The sequence below is a fragment of the Pelecanus crispus genome, chromosome 18, assembly GCF_030463565.1.
Source record: "Pelecanus crispus isolate bPelCri1 chromosome 18, bPelCri1.pri, whole genome shotgun sequence".
Taxonomy (NCBI): Eukaryota; Metazoa; Chordata; class Aves; order Pelecaniformes; family Pelecanidae; genus Pelecanus; species Pelecanus crispus.
Window position 1 is genome coordinate 7,520,358 of NC_134660.1, and position 19,468 is coordinate 7,539,825.

Genomic DNA, 19,468 nt, shown 5'->3' on the forward strand with positions numbered 1-19,468 from the left:
GTAGCGTGCCCTTGCAGCAAAGAAGACCAACCGCACCCTGAGCTGTGACAGCCAAAGTGTTGCCAGCAGGTGCAGGGAAGTGTCCCTGCCCCTCTGTCCCATTTGAGACCACCTCCCCAGTGCTGCTTCCAGACTGGGGCTCCCACATCAAGGAGGGATAGCGACACAGCCATGCAAGTCCAACAAAGGCAACCCAGGGGTTAGGGCGCTGTCAAACATGACATGCGAGGGGAAGCTGAGAGAACCTGGCCTGCCTGTTTTGGAGAAGAGATGCCTCAGGGAACACCTGCTAGCTTTCTACAACTACTTAATCAGAGGAGACAAAGACGGACCAACATACTGGAAGGTGTCAGTGATAGGAGTAGAGGCCGTGAAGAAGCAACTGGGACATGGGGAAAGCTGATTAAGCAATAGGCTAAAAGAAATAATGAGAAAAGGAAGGTGTTTCCCAGTGAAGCTGTGCAATGTCCATCCCGAGAGGTGTTCAAGGATGGACTGAATGTGACTTTGGGCAACACGATCTGATGGGATCTACTCCGAGCAGATGGTCGCCCTAGATGACCTCTGGAGGTGCCTTACTCTAGAGACCATGGGTAACTGGATCTAATGGGATCTATTCCGAGCAGGGGGGTGATCTGGACAGCCACTGGAGGTGCCTTCTCACCTACATTCTGAGATTCCAGCCTTACCCCAGCCTTCCCTGAGCCCTGCTCGCCCATGGGCTCACTTGTCCTCACACCCCCTCGGCCTCAGCAGAGCTGTCAGGCCTTGTGCCGGCACTGGGGAGAGGCAGCTGAAGGGAGGCTCTGCAGCCTGCTCCTTCCTTCCACTGGGCAGGAAATGCGTGGCTGCTCTTTGCAGCCCCTGCGGTGGCAGGCAGCTCTGGGAAGCTGGTGCATGTGGCGGGTGAGGGCCCTGCAGCTGCCGCAGGCTGGAGCGGGCACTGGGCAGGCTTGTTGTTGGTGGGAGGGGACGGGCAGAGTGGGCTTGCAGGAGACAAAGTTGTGCCCGTGCAGAGCCGCTGAGCACTGGGAGCCCGGGCGAGCCCCCGAGCGGCGCCGGCGCAGGGCTCAGCCCCGGGGCGGAGCTGGCGGCGGCGGCGGCGAGGAGAGGAGAGGAGAGGAGAGGAGAGGAGAGGAGAGGAGAGGAGAGGAGAGGAGAGGAGAGGAGAGGAGAGGAGAGGAGAGGAGAGGAGAGGAGAGGAGAGGAGAGGAGAGGAGAGGAGAGGAGAGGAGGCGGCGCGGCCGGAGCAGAGAGCCGGGGCTGGCGGCGGGCAGCGAGGCGCGGGCGGCGGAGCGGCGGGATGCGGCGGTGCCGGGGCGCAGGGCTGGCGGGGCTGGCCGCGGTGCTGCTGGGTGCGCGGGGCTGGCGGCGGTGGCGGGGGGGGTAGGCTCTGTGCCCGGGCTGCTCCCCAGGGAGCCCAGCGCCAGCTCGGCCCTCTCCTTCTGCACCCTCTCTTTCCCCTCCCGGCCTCTCTGCCCTCTCTGCTCCCCCTTTCCCAGAGCTCTGCAGTCCCCCCCCCTACGTAGCCTCCTTTGTTCCCATCATCTCTACCATCACAACTTGGCTGGCACGTGCGCCCGCTGCTCCGGGCACGCACTCTTGCCTCTGGTAATTCCGCACTTACTATTGCCCTGATTTCAGCCCTCCTTCACTGCAACACCCACTCTCCCTGGGTACTCTTCCTCTCTCCATCTGTGCATGCACCCCTCTTCTGACCCATCTCTCCATGCAGCTACCATCCCTAACCCCTCTTCCTGCTCTGAGACCCCTCTCTCATCTCTCCCTCTGCTTCCTTCCTAGCTGTGCGCACAGGTTTGCCTTCCTGCACCGCGCCATACATCCTCTCATCCCCCTGTGCATTCAGCCTTTATTTCTGTTCTGAATTCAGCCCTCCTTCCTTCACTGGAACACACCCAACTCTCCCGTCACCTCTCCCTCTCGCCGTCCGTCCATCCATCCATGCTCCTGATTTTCATCCCATCTCTGCATGCATCAGTTTCAAAATCTCTGCCAGCCTTTTGCTCTCACTCCACACACCCACACCAGGATCACTCTCCATCCCAGTTGAACAGCTCTCCATCCGTTCCAGTCCGGCTCTGTCTCACTGCCACTCTTCACAACAGTTTCTCTGGGAGAATGAGAGCTGGGCGATCTTTGATAACCTTTGGGCTTCCCTTCTCCTTTCTGTGCAGTGGCTGTGGGCAGAGCCCAGGTGCAGCAGGACCCCTCGGCAGAGACCACCGAGGGCACCAGCATCAGCATCAACTGCTCACACCCCAACATAAGGACCACCGACTTCATCTACTGGTACCGTCAGCTCCCAGGCCAAGGCCTCACATTCATCGCATTTGCTAACCAAGGCTCCAGGTACGTGCAGGACCCTCCGGGGCAGCTGTAGGTGGCGGCAGACCTCCGGTCCAGCGCCCTGCGGCTCTCCCGGCCCCGGCGCGGGGACGCGGCGGTGTATTACTGCGGCGTGGGAGGCACGGGGAGAGGAGCCGGGGCTGCGAGCGGGCACGAACCGCGGCGGGCGGGGCCGGGCGTGTGTGTGGGGGGCGGGGGGACAGCCCCGGCCGGGACCGACAGGGGGCGCTGCCGCTCCGCCCCCGGCACCGCCACCGCCACCGGTACTGGGAAGGGCTTCGGCATCGACAGCGGCACCGGCATCCCCAGGTCCTCCTTGCAGTCAGTGCCTGGGCTCATGGTTTGGGCTGACCCTAAAACTCTAAAGTTTTATAAAGCAAAAGCAAAGGTCGCGCACAGAAGCAAAGGAAAACAGAAGATATATCCTCTACTGCCGATTAGGAGGCAATGTCCAGCCACTGCCCGAGAAGTAGGGCTTCAGTACACATAACGGTCATTCCAGAAGACAAACATCATAAGAATGGATCGCCCCCTCCTCCTCCTTTCCATAGCTTTTATTGCTGAGCAGATGCCATATGGTATGGAATATCCCTTTGATCACTTTGGATCAGGCTGTGCCCCCTCCCCAGTTCTTGACCGCCCCCAGCCAGGCGGGGGAATATTGGAGAGACAGAAAAGGAAGGGATAATAATAATAATAATAATAATAATAATATAGAAAATAAGTGATGCAGAATAAATTGTTCCCTACCCGCTGCCTGGTACCCAGCCAGTTCCCGAGCAGTGATCGCTGCCCCCTGGGCAGCTCCCCCCCAGTTTTTATGCTGAACATGACGCCATATGGTATGGAAGAACCCTTGGGTCAGTTTGGGTCAGCTGTCCTGGCTGTGCCCCCTCCCAGCTTCTTGTGCCCCTGGCAGAGCATGGGAAGCTGAAAAATTCCTTCATTAGTGTTAGCACTAGCTAGCAACAACAAAAACACCAGTGTGTTATCAACGTTATTCTCCTTCTAAATCCAAAACACAGCACTATGCCCACTACAGGAAGAAAATTAACTCTATCCCAGCTGAAACCAGGACAGGGTGTTTGTGAGAGCTGCAGCCTTGGGGTGTGCTGACAGGAGCCAGCGGATAGACACCGTGCAGGAGCCAGGAGAGGCCAACCCAGCCAAGGGCTTGAGGATGGAGAGACAGAAGACACGGGCATCAAGGAAGGAGAGACTCCCAAGGTGTTGCACAGGAGGATGTGTCAGAGCGGTTGGTCACCCGGTGCAGGCCTATCCCCCTTGCACCCTTCACCTTGGAATGGCAGAAGGTGTTTTCTGCAGGAGCATTCTTACTCCTCCGATTCTCTCCCCCATCCCATCGGGGTAGGGGGAGTGAGCGAACGGCTGTGTGCTGCTTAGTTGCTGGCTGGGGCTAAACCACAACACCACTCTACCAACATGTACACACAGATATTCAAACACACATGCTCACACATATGCAGGCTCCTGCACACATGTATTTGCACACAGATGTACACGCATGCTCCTCTGCACAGATGTACACACACAAAGCACATATCTACATGCACCTGTGCCCACACAATTACGTATGTACAGACCAGTCACACACATTTATGCTTCCTGCATGAAGGCACATGCGTGTGCTGAATCACATACACACTCACGGACACAATTGCTCACACACAGAGAACATTTGTGCACAGCCACTGTTGCCATGAGTATTACCAGAGGCACACACATGTACATGCGAATGCACACATGAGCACAGCCAGAAGAACATGTACATGAGCACGACCATGCACGCACACCACTGAGAACCAGGATGCCCGACACCAGCTCTCAGCCCCTCTGGACAGCTCCAGGCAAGTCCTTCAGACCCTACAGTCAAGGCAACAAATCAGTCCCTGGCCAGCCCCATCAGCTTGAGTGACCTCAAGGGTCTGACAGTGGTTCACTCAGGTCTTTTTCTCACTGTGAGGCAGAGAGAAACCGCAGCAGAGTTGATGCTGTCATGGCCTTTCCACACATTGAGCCTCTCCACGTCTCACGTCTGTGTGTGAACAATAATATAAAAACTAGAGAACATGTCCATCGCCACAGCCCCACAAAGAATTCCCACATTCCTAGGAGAAGAATAAAAATCCTCCAGTGTTAGAAGCTCCCACCTGACCTGTGTGATCTCCAGGGAGCAGCCCCTGCTCTTGCAGAGGGAGCCCTGCTACAGTGACACACTCAGGTGGCTGCAGAAGGCTGTGTCTGGGACAAGCCAGGCTCCCCTCAGGCTACAGACGCTGAGGCTCGGACATCAGAAGTGATGTAGCAGTGAGCCTGGCTCTAGACTCACTGTAAGGCAAATACCCTCTCTTCAAAAGGCAGAGAAATGCAGAAGCAACACTAATTTACAGAGCAGCTGAAAAAGTGGTTTGGCCAGCCTGTGAAAGTTCATGCATTCTTTTTAGCTTTTCCCCAGTTCTAATTGATGTGCTGGCCTTTTTTCTTCGTGTGTTTTGCATGCAGGTGCACGTGGTGTAATTGCCTGTAGCGAGAGGGAGCTGCCTGCAGCCTCCTCTGTCACCATGAGCAGACTGAGTTTATCCTGCAGCCAAAGCTCTCACATACAAAACAGTTTCTGCACATAAATATACAAGAGTATTATTGTTATAAGGAAGGTTAAAGAAAGCGTATCCCCCCTGATGAACTTTAATGCCGACCTGGTATCAACAGGTGAGGAGAAGGCTGACATACTCAACAATTTCTTTGCCTCAGTCTTCACTGGCAACCTCTCTCCTCACCCCTCCCGAGGTGATGGACCGCAAGATGGGGACCAGGGGGGTAAAGCCCCTCCCATGGTAAGGGAAGATCAGGTTTGAGACCTCCTGAGGAACCTGAACGTACACAAGTCTATGGGACCTCCAAGTCCTGAGGGAACTGGCTGACGTAGTTGCCAAGCCACTCTCCATGATATTTGAAAAGTCATGGCAGTCAGGTGAAGTCCCTGCTGACTGGAAGAAGGGAAACGTTGTGCCCATTTTTAACAAGGGAAGAAAGGATGCCCCTGGGAACTACCGACCAGTCAGCCTCACCTCTGTGCCTGGGCAGATCATGGAGCAGATCCTCCTAGAAGCTATGCTAAAGCACGGGGAGGACAGGGAGGTGATTCGAGACAGCCAGCATGGCTTCACCAAGGGCAAGCCCTGCCTGACCCAACCTAGTGACTTTCTATGAAGGAATGACTGCATCAGTGGCCAAGGGAAAAGCAACAGATGTCATCTATGTGGAGTTCTGTAAAGCCTGCGAGACAGTCCCCCACAACATCCTTCTCTCTAAATTGGGGAGATATGAATTTGATGGGTGGACTGTTTGGTGGGTAAGGAATTGGCTGGATGGTTGCATCCAGAGGGTAGCGATCAACGGCTCAATGTCCACACGGAGACCGGTGACAAGTGGAGTCCCTCAGGGATCTGTGCTGAGACCAGTGCTGTTTAATATCTTCATCAATGACCTAGACAGTGCGATTGAGTGCACCCTCAGCAAGTTTGCAGATGACACCAAGCTGAGTGATGCAGTTGACACGCCAGAAGGACAAGATGTCATCCAAAGGGACCTGGAAAAGCTGGAGAAGTGGGCCTGTGTGAACCTCATGAGGTTCAACAAGGCCAAGTGCAAGGCCCTGCACATGGGATGGGGCAACCCCCAATATCAATACAGGGTGGGGGATGAAGGGATTGAGAGCAGCCCTGCCGAGAAGGCCTTGGGGGTCCTGGTGGATGAAAACCCGGACATGAGCCAACAATGTGTGCTTGCAGCCCAAAAAGCCAACGATATGCTGGGCTGCATCAAAAGCAGCATGGCCAGCAGGTCGAGGGAGGTCATTCTGGCTCTCTGTTCTGCTCTGGTGAGACCTCACCTGGAGCCCTGCCTCCAGCTCTGGAGCCCTCAGCACAAGAACGACATGGACCTGTTGGAGCAGGTCCAGAAGAGGGCCACCAAAATGATCCAAGGGGTGGAGCCCCTCTCCTACAAGGCCAGGCTGAGGGAGTTGGGGTTGTTCATCCTGGAGAAGAGAAGGCTGTGAGGAGACCTTATTGCAGACTTTCCGTACTTAAAGGGGGCCTACAGGAAAGATGGGGAGAATCTTTTTAGCAAGGCCTCTTGTGACAGCACAAGGAGTAATGGTTTAAAACTAAAGGAGGCTAGACTTAGACTGGATATAAGGAAGAAATTTTTTACAGTGAGGGTGGTGAAGCACTGGAACAGGTTGCCCAGAGGAGCAGTGGAGGCCCCATCCCTAGAAACATTCAAGGTCAGGTTGGATGGGGCTCTGAGCAACCTGATCTGGTTAAAGCTGTCCCTGCTCATTGCAGGGAGGTTGGGCTGGATGACCTCTAAAGGTCCCTTCCAACCCAAAGCATTCTATGATTCTATGATTCTATGAGTCTATGATTCTATGAGTCTATGATTAAGAGTAACAGCAGCATATTTGGTTTACCTGGCAGAGTTTTTGTAGTGGAAAGGCTGCAGCGATGGCTTCTGTGAGAAGATGCCAGAAGCTGTCCCCATGTCAGACAGAGGCAGTTCCACATGGCCACAAGACACATCCCACTGCTGGCCAACGCTGAGCCAGTCAGCAATGTTAGGAATGCTGTGATAACATATTTAAGAAGGTGTAAAATCAGTGTGCCGCAGCTGGGAGAGAGGATTGAGAACATGTGAGAGAAGCCACTGTGCAGACACCAAAGTCAGTGAGGAAGGAGGGGGAGGAGGTGCTCCAGGGGCTGGAGCAGAGACTCCCCTGCAGCCATGGAATCACAGGCTGCAGCCTGTGCAGAAGGCACACTGGAGCAGGCTCCTGACAGAAAGTGTGGCCCGTGGAAAGGAGCCCACGCTGCCACAGGTTTTCCAGCAGGACCTGTGGCCCGTGGGGGACCCACGCTGGAACAGTCCATTCCTGAAGAACTGCTGCCTGTGGGATGGACTCCATGCTGAAGCAGGGGAAGAGCATGAGGAGGAAGGAATGGCAGAGAACATGTGTTATGAACTGACTGCAATCCCCACTCCTCATCCCCTTGCGCCCCTCGCGGGGACGAGGTAGAGGTGACGGGAATGAAGCTGAACCCAGGAAGAAGGGAGGGGTGGGGGGAAGGCTGATGCAACCTGGGCACAGCATACCACGCAGATCCTGCCCATGAAAGGGTTACCCCGTTTTGGGCAGTCAAGCTTTTAGAGGATTTTCATAAAATGAAACAGCTCCATTCACCGTTTCTACTGTCAAACAGAAACGATGTTCACACGAGAACCTCTTACTGTGCTTTTAGATACAGGCAAGAAGACCCAGGTAGTGCAATCAGTGGCACCGAGCAGGAGCTGCCTACATGCTCATCGTTTGCAATCCACTGGCTGAGTTCTAACTGTGGACAAGGGGTTTGCGCAGCACAACATGGGCCTGAAGGCCAAGCTCTGCTCATAGCACAGCACAGCAGAGGCCAGGGCCTCCTCAGGTTATCTGTTACATGGATCACTAACTCCTCGATGTACGGTGATCCTTGGGTGAGGGTCACAGCCCCCTGCCAGTTGTTTCCTTGACATGAACAAATACCAGCTCTTGAACCTGCTCAGAGCACCTTTTGCATCCTTGTTTCTTAGGGTGTAAAGCCACTGGTTGAGCAAGGGGAGTAAGAACGACATAAAGAACAGCCACTGCTCTGCCTCGTGACCCTTTTGAGGGGGCTCCCGTGTTGGTGAAGACACGTAGGCCATAGAAACAGACCACAGCAGTGAAATGGGAAGCACACGTTGAGACAGATCAGTGCCTGCCTTCCACACAGTGGAGCCACAGCATGATTTAAATCACCATCAGAAAAACCAACCTCTGGCAACAGTGCCCTTAGTTGGAAGTGTCAAACCTGCATGGATCCTGTGCCCTTTTCCTACCCTTCCAAATCTCCTCGGTTGCGCAGCCGAACTACAGGTCATGGCAAGAGCCAGTAGCAGCGCTCTGGCAGTGCTTTGGCCAAAGGGCTTACTCGTCTGTCAGAAAAAATGCCATCCCTCCCTCTTCTACAAGGACAATTGCAGATGGTATCATGACTGTGAAGGACCTGAGGTACTTCTGCTTGCTACAAGGTTTAGTGCAGTAGGGTTAGGAAGCCCAACTGTGCTGCCGGTGGTGATGGTTGTTAATAGCATGATGAGGGAAAAAGGATGTCAGCCATGGAAATGAAAGGCCCTTATAAAGCTTTTGGCCTTCAGTCGTGCTGAGATACGCTTCATGAGCTGTAATTCCTTGTTGGTGAAGGACATCAGTGTGGGGATTTGCATTCTTCCACTTGTACACTTTTGTCAAGACATCTGGATTTTCATGCAGAAAATAGGATATTAGACTGTAGTAGTTGCCAAGAGACATTTCCACCAACCAGAAGGGATGAGATTTACATGGAAAAAAGTCCTCTCCCCTGAGAATGGCAGCCAATTCCTGAGCACAAACTCTTCGGGAGGACCAGTGAAGCCGTCAAGAGCTCTGAGCCCCCCTGCAGCTCTCTTGGGAAGTGCACCCAGTACCCTCGTGCTTGCTGATCTCACATTCTCCTGCACGCTCTGCATCAGAGCAATTTGCTCTCCCTCAGAAATACACCATTTCACTGTCCCTGTTTCTGTGCTGACTGCCCTCAGCTCCCACATGCTTACATCCAATTTCCACCCTTGGCACACTCAGCAGCATGGGTGACTTTTCCCATGTGCTGGCCATGACCCCTAGACTGGGTGGTGGAGGGGAGAGGAAGCTGGAGTAGCAGCTATGGGCAATCCCAAAGGCTGTTGTGTTCCATATATGTTCCCATAGCATTCTCCTTGGGAAGCTGGCAGCTCATGGCTTGGTCGGGTGTAGTCTTTGCTGGGTAAAAAAGTGGCTGGGTGGGCGAGCCCAGAGAGTAGTGGTGAATGGAGTTAAATCCAGTTGGTGGCCGGTCACGAGCGGTGTTCCCCAGGGCTCTGTTTTGGGGCCAGCCTTGTTTAATATCTTTATCAATGATCTGGATGAGGGCATTGAGTGCACCCTCAGTAAGGTTGCAGATGACACCAAGTGGCTGGAAAGCTGCCTGGCCAAAAAAGGGCCTGGGTGTGCTGGTAGACAGCCGGCTGAACATGAGCCAGCAGTGTGCCCAGGTGGCCAAGAAAACCAACAGCATCCTGGCTTGTATCAGGAATAGTGTGGCCAGCAGGAGCATGGAAGTGATTGTTCCCCTGTACTCGGCGCTGGTGAGGCCACACCTGCAATACTGTGTCCAATTTTGGGCCCCTCAATACAAGAAAGACATTGAGGTGCTGGAGCGTGTTCAGAGAAGGGCAACAAGGCTGGTGAAGGGTCTGGAGCACAGGCCTTATGAGGAGCGGCTGAGGGAACTGGGGTTGTTTAGCCTAGAGAAGAGGAGTCTGAGGGGAGACCTTATCGCTCTCTACAACTACCTGAAAGGAGCTTGTAGTGAGGTGGGTGTTGGTCTCTTCTCCCATGTAGTTAGCGATAGGATGAGAGGAAATGGGCTCAAGCTGCGCCAGGGGAGGTTTAGGTTACAAATTAGGAAAAATTTCTTCACGGAAAGGGTGGTGAATCATTGGAAGAGGCTGCCCAGAGAGGTGGTGGAGTCACCATCCCTGGAGGCGTTCAAACAACGGGTAGATGTGGCACTTTGGGACATGGTTTAGTCTAGTCTACCCTTAATTGGTTTAGCGTGGACGTGGTAATGTTAGGTTACTGGTTGGACTGGATGATCTTAAAGGTCTTTTCGAACCTAAACCATTCTATGATTCTATGATTCTATGTTTCTTGCTTTGCCACTCTTGCCATTCTGCAAAGCAAATGGCCTTCTGGAGCCCACACCCACCCCCTGCTACCCCAGTGCAGCTCCAGACACAGCAAGACCAAAGCCCTTCCTCAAGAGCTGACGGGGCTGCTGATCCCTCACCGCCTCCTGCCTCTCCGGCCACTTTAGGGCAGAGACACAGCAAGGCAAGGCCTGATGGTCACTGGCAGCAGAGCAGCCACGGATGACTTCCTCAGCTCCCAGGGACGGTGCCCAAAAGAGGAGCCACCACAGCGTGTGAAACCCTCCCATTCCTCTGTGAAAGGAGAAGGGTCTCCTTGTGCCCTCACCTGCTTCCACCCCTCAGCAAGACCCTTCTCCTTTGGCACCTTGGGGAGTGTCCACAGAGGGAAGGACCACATGGAGGCCAGGCCTGAATGCAGCAGAACTTTAATGAGGCAAAAGAGGGAAATAATGTCACTCTGAGTGGAGGACAGCAGTGCAGGGAGCCCCGGAGGCAGCCAAGATTCTGCAGTCCTTGTGCATGGAGAGTTCTTGCATGATGTCTGTCTGCCTGTGCCATACAAGGGAGAGGAGCCAGATGGTCCCCACCAGGCTGGCTTTGGTGGGACCTTGCTGCCAAGGGGATACAAAGCAAACAAAGAAAAGAGGAAACAAGGCAAAGCCATTCAGCTGTACTGAAAATATCTCCAAAATCTCAATCCCCTGCGTATTACCATGTTCTGAGTTCCTCAAGGTGTGTTCCTGGGGCATTCCCAGCAACTTTAACAGGGGAGGCACCTTCTGCCACAGTAGCGGCTGGTAATGCCAGAGAGGCCAAAGCCCCCAGAGGAGATGGGCACTCCCTCAGAGCTGAGGATGCTGCCAACAGCAGCAGAGGTGGAGGAGCCCACAAGGGTGTTCTGTGGGAAGGAGCTGAGGATGGGTCCGGGCAGGGTCACCACCACAGGAGAGGGCTCGATGACGACGGTGGAGTTCTGGCACTGCCTGACACAGGGCTCGTTGCAGCTGTTGGCCAGTGGGGTCGGGCCGCAGGGCCGTCAGGGCAGGCACGGGCTGTAGCAGGACATGTCTCTGGGCTGGAGATGCACCTGGGAGAGAGGGCAGGGGGGAAGCAGAGCACAAGGGTGGGTGATGAGCAGCCTGGTTACACAGTCACAAAGGAGGCAAGGCCACAATTCAGTGGTGAGAGGGATGTGCTAGGAGCCACATGGTCTCCATTGTTCTACAAAGAGCAGCTTGGCCCAGGGACACTCTCTCCTAATTCATGAGCCAAAAGCCCCCGCAGCCACATCCCAGCCTCTCTCTAACCAGACCTTCTCCCCACTTCCCTCTCCCATGACCAGAAGATCTGAAATGCAGCAAAGAACAGAGCAATTTCAGCTTAGAGGTCCATCGAGGAGAGATGCCAGTTTGGAAGAGGAGGAGAAGGGGCTTCAGACTCACCTGGTTGCCAAGCAGAAGGAGGCAAGAGAAGTGGATGAGAGAGCAGGCACTTGCGCTGCCTTTTATACCTGCCCTTCATTGCCGCAGGACCAGAGGCACCCGCGGCAGAGGTAGCAATTCTCGGACAAGCTCATCTTGAATGCAAACCAGCGCAGCTAATGACATGGGCTGTGCTTTGATTTCCTGCACTGATGCCTTTTCATTTCCAGATTTGTGCCATGCCCATTTCCCAGTGAAGGCTTCTTCTGAGCACTCGGATGAGAGGCCCCAGCATTTGTAGGACAGGAATGCAGCAGTGCTGGCAGAAGTCTCAGCTCAAGCGCTGGATGGGTCCAGAGCAAGCAGGTGACGTCAGCCTGGGTCACTGCGGTGGGGCTGTTTGCAGTGGTGTTCTGAGGAAGAAGGTCCAGCTGTCCTCAGGTGAACACCGTGGGCTCCCATGCATGAGGATGTCCTATGTCCTTATCTTTCCCTCCCTCCTCACATCACCCCAATGCTCACTTGTTTTTGCCTCCCCAGGTGTGTGCGTTGTGCTCCTAGGTTTTGACCCCATCCTGCCTCACACTGCCCACTCCCCAGGGGACCTTAGCAGAGTCCATGGTTTGTTGTGTTCCTATGTGTGTTCTTTACTTGTGTCTACTATCCATGTCTGTGTGTCCTTTTGTGCCCCTCATCAGGAGGGAATGTGCTGCTCATGGCAGGGACACTCTCCTCTGCCCTGTCCATGAGCACCACAGAGCAGCAGGTTCCCAGGGTCAGAAGGAGCCTGAGTGCAGCTGAGTGCTGATGGCAGCAGCCTGCTGGAGATCTGTCCAGGCAAGAGGCGCGGAAATGCAGCCCCTGCCTCCTGAGACCTCCTCTTCCTGACCCTCCAAAGCTCATGCTGGCACCTGTGAGACCTCTGGCCTCTGGAGTACTGTGTCCCGGTTGGGTCTCCCCTGGCCAGGAAGGACATTGACATACTGAAGCGAGATGAACAAAGGTCACCAAGATGGATAGGAGGCTGGCAATGTGGGAAGAGCCTGACACAACTGGGCCTGCTCATCTTGGAGAACAGGAGGCTCAGGGGAGGTGTTCTTGCTTTCTGCAACTACTTGTTCAGAGGAGACAGAGAAGATGGCCATAGCTTCTGGTCCAGGCGACAGGGAGTCACTTTAGGAAGTAGAGGCAATGGAAAGCAGCTGGAAGATGGAAAAATCTGATTAAGAGTAGGCTAAAAGAAATGGAAAGAGCTGGGTTTCACAGTGAGGTTGTGCAATGTCCATCCCAGGAGGTGTTCGAGGATGGACTGAATGTGAGTTTTGCCAACACAATCTGATGGGACCTGCTTGAGCAGAGGATTGAATGTAGATGACATCTGGAGGTGCCTTCTCACCTACATTCTGAGATTCCACACTTACCCCAGCTCTCCCTGAGCCCTGCACACCCATGGGCACATGTGCCCTCACACCCCCTCGGCCTCAGCAGAGCTGTCAGGCCTTGTGCCGGCACTGGGGAGAGGCAGCTGAAGGGAGGCTCTGCAGCCTGCTTCTTCCTTCCCCTGGGCAGGAAATGCGTGGCTGCTCTTTGCAGCCCCTGCGGTGGCAGGCAGCTCTGGGAAGCTGGTGCATGTGGCGGGTGAGGGCCCTGCAGCTGCCGCAGGCTGGAGCGGGCACTGGGCAGGCTTGTTGTTGGTGGGAGGGGACGGGCAGAGTGGGCTTCCAGGAGACAAAGTTGTGCCCGTGCAGAGCCGCTGAGCACTGGGAGCCCGGGCGAGCCCCCGAGCGGCGCCGGCGCAGGGCTCAGCCCCGGGGCGGAGCTGGCGGCGGCGGCGAGGAGAGGAGAGGAGAGGAGAGGAGAGGAGAGGAGAGGAGAGGAGAGGAGAGGAGAGGAGAGGAGAGGAGAGGAGAGGAGAGGAGAGGAGAGGAGAGGAGAGGAGAGGGGAGGGGAGGGGAGGGGAGGGGAGGGGAGGGGAGGGGAGGGGAGGGGAGGGGAGGAGAGGAGAGGAGAGGAGAGGAGAGGAGAGGAGAGGAGAGGGGAGGGGAGGGGAGGGGAGGGGAGGAGAGGAGAGGAGAGGGGAGGGGAGGGGAGGGGAGGAGAGGAGAGGGGAGGGGAGGGGAGGGGAGGGGAGGGGAGCGGAGGGGAGCGGCGAGGAGAGGAGAGGCGAGGCGAGGCGAGGCGAGGCGAGGCGGCGTGGCCGGAGCAGAGAGCCGGGGCTGGCGGCGGGCAGCGAGGCGCGGGCGGCGGAGCGGCGGGATGCGGCGGTGCCGGGGCGCAGGGCTGGCGGGGCTGGCCGCGGTGCTGCTGGGTGCGCGGGGCTGGCGGCGGTGGCGGGGGGGTAGGCTCTGTGCCCGGGCTGCTCCCCAGGGAGCCCAGCGCCAGCTCGGCCCTCTCCTTCTGCACCGTCTCTTTCCCCTCCCGGCCTCTCTGCCCTCTCTGCTCCCCCTTTCCCAGAGCTCTGCAGTCCCCCCTACGTAGCCTCCTTTGTTCCCATCATCTCTACCATCACAACTTGGCTGGCACGTGCGCCCGCTGCTCCGGGCACGGACTCTGGCCTCTGGTAATTCCGCACTTACTATTGCCTTGATTTCAGCCCTCCTTCACTGCAACACCCACTCTCCCTGGGTACTACTGTCTACTACTCTACTGTCTCTTCCTCTCTTCATCTGTACATGCACCCCTCTTCTGAGCCATCTCTCCATGCATCTACCATCCCTAACCCCTCTTCCTGCTCTGAAACCGCTCTCTCATCTCTCCCTCTGCTTTTTTCATACCTGCTGCGGGCACAGCTTTGCTTTCCTGCACTGTGCCATACATCCTCTCACCCCCCTGTGCATTCAGCCTTTATTTCTGTCCTGAATTCAGCCCTCCTTCCTTCACTGGAACACACCCAACTCTCCCGTCACCTGTCCCTCTCACCGTCCGTCCATCCATCCATGCACCTGACTTTCATCCCATCTCTGCATGCTTCAATTCCAAATTCCCTGCCAGCCTTTGTCCCTCACTCCACACACCCACACCAGGATCACTCTCCACCCCAGTTGAACAGCTCTCCATCCATACCAGTCTGGCTCTGTCTCACTGCCACTATTCCTAAAGATTTCTCGGGAAAAGGGATGTTGGAGCTGGGTGATCTTTGATGATCTTTCTTCCTCCTCTTTTCTGTGCAGTGGCTGTGGGCAGAGCCCAGGTGCAGCAGGACCCCTTGGCAGAGACCACCGAGGACACCGACATCAGCATCAACTGCTCACAGCCCAACATAAGGACCAAGGACTTCATCTACTGGTACCGTCAGCTCCCGGGCCGAGGCCCCACATTCATCGCTTCCATTGTGAAGAACTTCAAGGAAGTACAGGACCCTCCGGGGCAGCTGTCGGTGGCGGCAGACCGCCGGTCCAGCGCCCTGCGGCTCTCCCGGCCCCGGCGCGGGGACGCGGCGGTGTATTACTGCGGCGTGGGAGGCACGGGGAGAGGAGCCGGGGCTGCGGGCGGGCACGAACCGCGGCGGGCGGGGCCGGGCGTGTGTGTGGGGGGCGGGGGGACAGCCCCGGCCGGGACCGACAGGGGGCGCTGCCGCTCCGCCCCCTGGCACCGCCACCATCGGTCCTGGGAACGGCTTCAGCATCGACACCGGCACCGGTAGTGGCAACGGCTTCAGCAGCATCACCAGCACCGGCACCAGCACTGGCAACGCCTTCAGCATCAACACTGGTACTGGCACCCGTCCTGGCAATGGCTTCAGCATCAACACTGGCACTGCCACCGGTACTGGCATCACTACCGGCAGCATCCTCAGGCCTGAAGAGGCCCCGCGGCCCCGGGAGGTCCCCCAACGCAGCTCCGGAGCTGCCCACCAGGCAGAAACCTTCTCCCGCCCCTCAGCACCCCATCACCCCCACACTCCCACCTCTACGCAGACAGAAATCCCCTGCAACAGTGCCGGTGGCACGGGAGGAATCGCAGCCGCAGCGGCGGTGGTGTCCCGCAGTGCCCGGGAAGGAGCGATTACAGCTGGCGGTGCCGCTGGCTCCCGGTGAAGAGCAGCGCCTTTCTGCTCTGTGCAGGGAGGTGGGCAGCAGAGATCCTCCTGCCCACGGGCAGCCGGCAGTCCTCGGGCCCACCGCACGCACCGGCCACTGCTGACACGCAACACGCAGGGCCTCTTCTCGGGCTTCTGACTTTCCCCACTAGGACAGCCAAGGGAGCCCTGAGCAGGTGCTCTGCTCTGCGCTGCAAACACAGGGACTCCACTCGCCAGTTGCTAAGGCAGAACTTTCCTCGTGAAAGAGGAAGAAAGGGTTTCACATTTTGTTACTGTGTAAGAGCTCAGAAATACAATTAAACCCTTCACGCTGCAGGCTTTCAGGGAGCTTGCAGAACGTTCCTGCTAGTGCTACAAAGTCACCCCATGGTGTCAGGAGTTCAAGCTCCACACCGACCGGAGAAGGGGATGTTGAGGTGAGGGGCACGTTCAAGCGCTCCCCACAGTGGCTCAGTGTTGAGACTATGAGCTTGTTTGACAGGATTCAGAACCTTTGGAGCTGAGGCCCAGGAGACACGGCAAATGCTTGCACTGGCCACACGGACCCCAGCCTCAAGGGATGCCAGGTTCCTACTCGATGAGTGAGTCAGAAACAGATTTGCTGAGTTGCCCTAAGGGGCTGGAGGTGTGAGGTGAGTGAGAGCCGGAAGGAGGCCTCTGGGAAGAGACTGTGGCTCCAGCCAGTCCCCGGGGAACTCTGTGTGGCTCCAGTAGCTGCCACAGCTGTTCAAAGCCCATGGCCAGAGGCTTCAGAGGCACAGAGGGAAGGATCAGCCCTGCTCCCTGTCACAGCTGGACTTCATAGCTCTGTTTCCAGGGAACTCCTGGCAGCTGGACAAACATGGCAGAGCAACAGGCATGGCCAGGAGATCACATGGAGCAGCCACATGTTCACACGGCATCATCGCTTTTCGTCCCTGTCTCCACCTGTCTTCCTATGCTACTCCAGGCCAAAGCACCTTGATCTTTCCCTTTCCCTGCCTCTGCTGCTTCTCCTGGAGCTGAGAGGCAGCACTTCTACAGCAGAGGGGTGTGTTTGAGAGGATGCTCGAGCACCTTCTCACTTGGAAGAAGCTATCAGCTCTTCAGCTGTGGCCTGTCTGCCCAAAGACAAGCCTCCCAGTGCTGACCAACCTCCTCTTGGTCCTTGCAAAGCTGCAACACGGTAAGGGTTGCGGTTTGGTGTCTTTCCTTGGGCTAAGTATTTTAATACCTCCCATTTGTTTCCCTACAGAGCCTCCTCGTGGCAGAGGTGTGGAGTCCCAAGCACACCTAACTCAGAAGACTCTCTTCTTCATGCCCCCCCATCAGCTGTTTACACACGTTGCCAAGATCCCCCAGGAGCCTTCTCTTCCCCAGGCTGAACACTGCCAGCCCTCTCAGCTGCTCCTCACAGGAAAGATGCTCCAGTCCCTGCACCATTTTGCTGGCCTTGCTTTGTCTGTATCTTTCCTGGGCTTTACCTTTCTTGTACTGGTGCACCCAGAACTGGACCCAGCACTCCAGAGGTGGCCTCACCAGCACTGAGTAGAGAGGAAGGAGCAGGTCCCTTGTCCTGCTGGCAACGCTCTTCCTTCTGCAGCCCAGGATGCTGTTGGCCTTCCTTGCCACGAGGGTGCATTGCCAGAGCAGACTCAGGAAAGCACCTGAGCCACTGAAACTGAGTGGGACACAGCCGTGAGTATTCAGGAGAAGTAGCCCAGCTGCTTGTCCAGCTCTTACTCTTTCCTCAGCGTCCATCAATGACCACTGTTGGAGAAGGGGGCTCTTGGCAGCAGACATGACTGCTCCTGTGGCTTTACCTCCTACTTAAAGAAGCCCAAGGAGGGAAAATGTCCTCCTAACCCTGCACCTGGGGATCAGCAAAAGCCTCAACATGTGACCAAGACCCATCAGACAGACACTGGACAAGATTCTCTGTTCAACCCCTTGAGCTGTCCCCCTGCTTTTCATGCCTCTCCTCCAGCTCTGGGGACTCACCAGTGCTTGGCTGGGAGGAGTCGCTGTGTCCCTGAGGCCCTGTGGATTCCCTGCCCAGCACAAAACTGCTGGTGGCTGCATTCCTGGGATGTGCGTTTCTGGGATCTAGTTTGTCCTCTGGGCAATCACCTCTTGTTATGCTACGTCTGTTTTGGAAAGCAAAGAGGTGGCCCTGGAGAGGGGAAGCTCTGGGGAAAGCTGAGAAAAGCAGCCATGGTGGCAGGCCAACATGCTCTAATTCCTGGAGTGACGTCACCTCAGTAGGCCATGCCAGCAGGTGTTTGCAGTGAGGACTTCACAAAGGAAGTTCAGGCTTTGTGAAAGAGAGGGAGTGGGGAATACATCCAAGGGAGACAAGGGCAGAGGGAAAGGGAAGGAGGCACAGAGAGTGAGACAGCTGGAGACAAGTGTCTCTGTGAGGTACCGGGAGGTGGATGAGAAGCCCCATTCCCACATTGTAAGTGACCTGGGTGCTTTTTTACACCCACCCACGTTACATCTGCAACTGATTGCTCATTTGGCCAATCTTTCCCTTTTTCTTCATGTTTGTAACTTCTCAGATGTCCTGAAAAGTGACTGCCATGCTTTAGTGTTGCTGCAGGTGTTGCAGGGAGGCACTCGAAAGACTGGGCTCAACATGGGCTTTCCCCCCAGAGCATTTGTTACCTGTCATTTAGAATAACTCCCAAAACACACAAAGTATATTTAGAGAGGAGACGTTGTTTTACTCTGCGCAGGGTGCATGGTGGAATATTTCCACAAATCAAGCACACCTGCTGAAGTTCATTTGACATTTATATGTGACCGTTAACACACCACGCCTTTCTAATACGGAATCATTGCACTGACTGAGCATCCTCTTCTTCCATGGGTCTGTACCTTTTCTGCTTAATTGTAAAGCTACAGTATGATTTTACTTCACTGCACGTGCTCAAAAGCAGTGGGGGGTTAGTCTTTTCGTCCCTCAATTGAGTCAGTGGTGGCAATGTCCCCCAGCCGGAATTACCTTTCCCCCAGTTACCATGCTTCAGCAATTGCCCAATTTCTCAGCATCTTCTGGGGCAAGATGCTCCTTTTATCACTGCTGACCCCACATTTGTGGCCTTCCCTTTACAACCTTCTTCGTAGGAGGATAGTTCCACTGTCAGTCCTTGAAGTTCTACAGGTTTGTATTCTTCTGAGAAGGTACGCGTTAGTGAGGCATGCATTGCTGATACCCTCTTATCTGGCCTAAGCATTATTTACTACCTTGAATATTCTAAAATTCTCATGTGTTAGTTCCCACTCTTCACTGTGATCCTTTCTTAACTACTAACTCCTGCACCATTTCCATTTCATCCAAGAGAAATATATACGTTTGAGGTAACACCTTGACTGAAGAGACACAATTTTCTCTGTGGACAGGAACCTTCCAGTGTCCTGAGGAACTCGCACGCCTGAGCAAGTTCAGCAGTGGTCACTGCAAAGGCTTGTGCAGGAAGGTGAGAGCTGATGGTTCACTAAGGCTGTCAGGTCAAGTCCCTTTTCCTTTCAAAGGGGGGACAAGTAAAAGGGAGAGTGACAAACAAAGCACACCATGACACCAATCTCTGAGTAAGTGATAAGGGAGGCAAGGAGGGAGACCAGAGCTCTGCAGCCTCTCACCCATGGGCCACTAGGACACTGGGTGTGGCTCTGAAGTGGGTGAGGCTCAGCTTTGCAAGTGACAAGAAGTGACAAGAGGAACATGAGGACTATGGGTGTTTGAGGGTGGTCCTGCGGGACTAGGCAACACCTCTTCAGGCACCCTTAGGGGAAGGGTCAAAGGTGGGGGCAAAGAGGGCAGTGGGGA

General features: G+C 55.5%; 1 pseudogene; it reads right to left on the reverse strand.

Moving 5' to 3' along the window:
- Positions 1-10,954: 10,954 nt before the first annotated feature.
- On the reverse strand, positions 10,955-11,260 carry LOC142595262 (feather keratin Cos1-1/Cos1-3/Cos2-1-like; annotated as a pseudogene).
- Between the last annotated feature and the right edge of the window lie 8,208 nt (positions 11,261-19,468).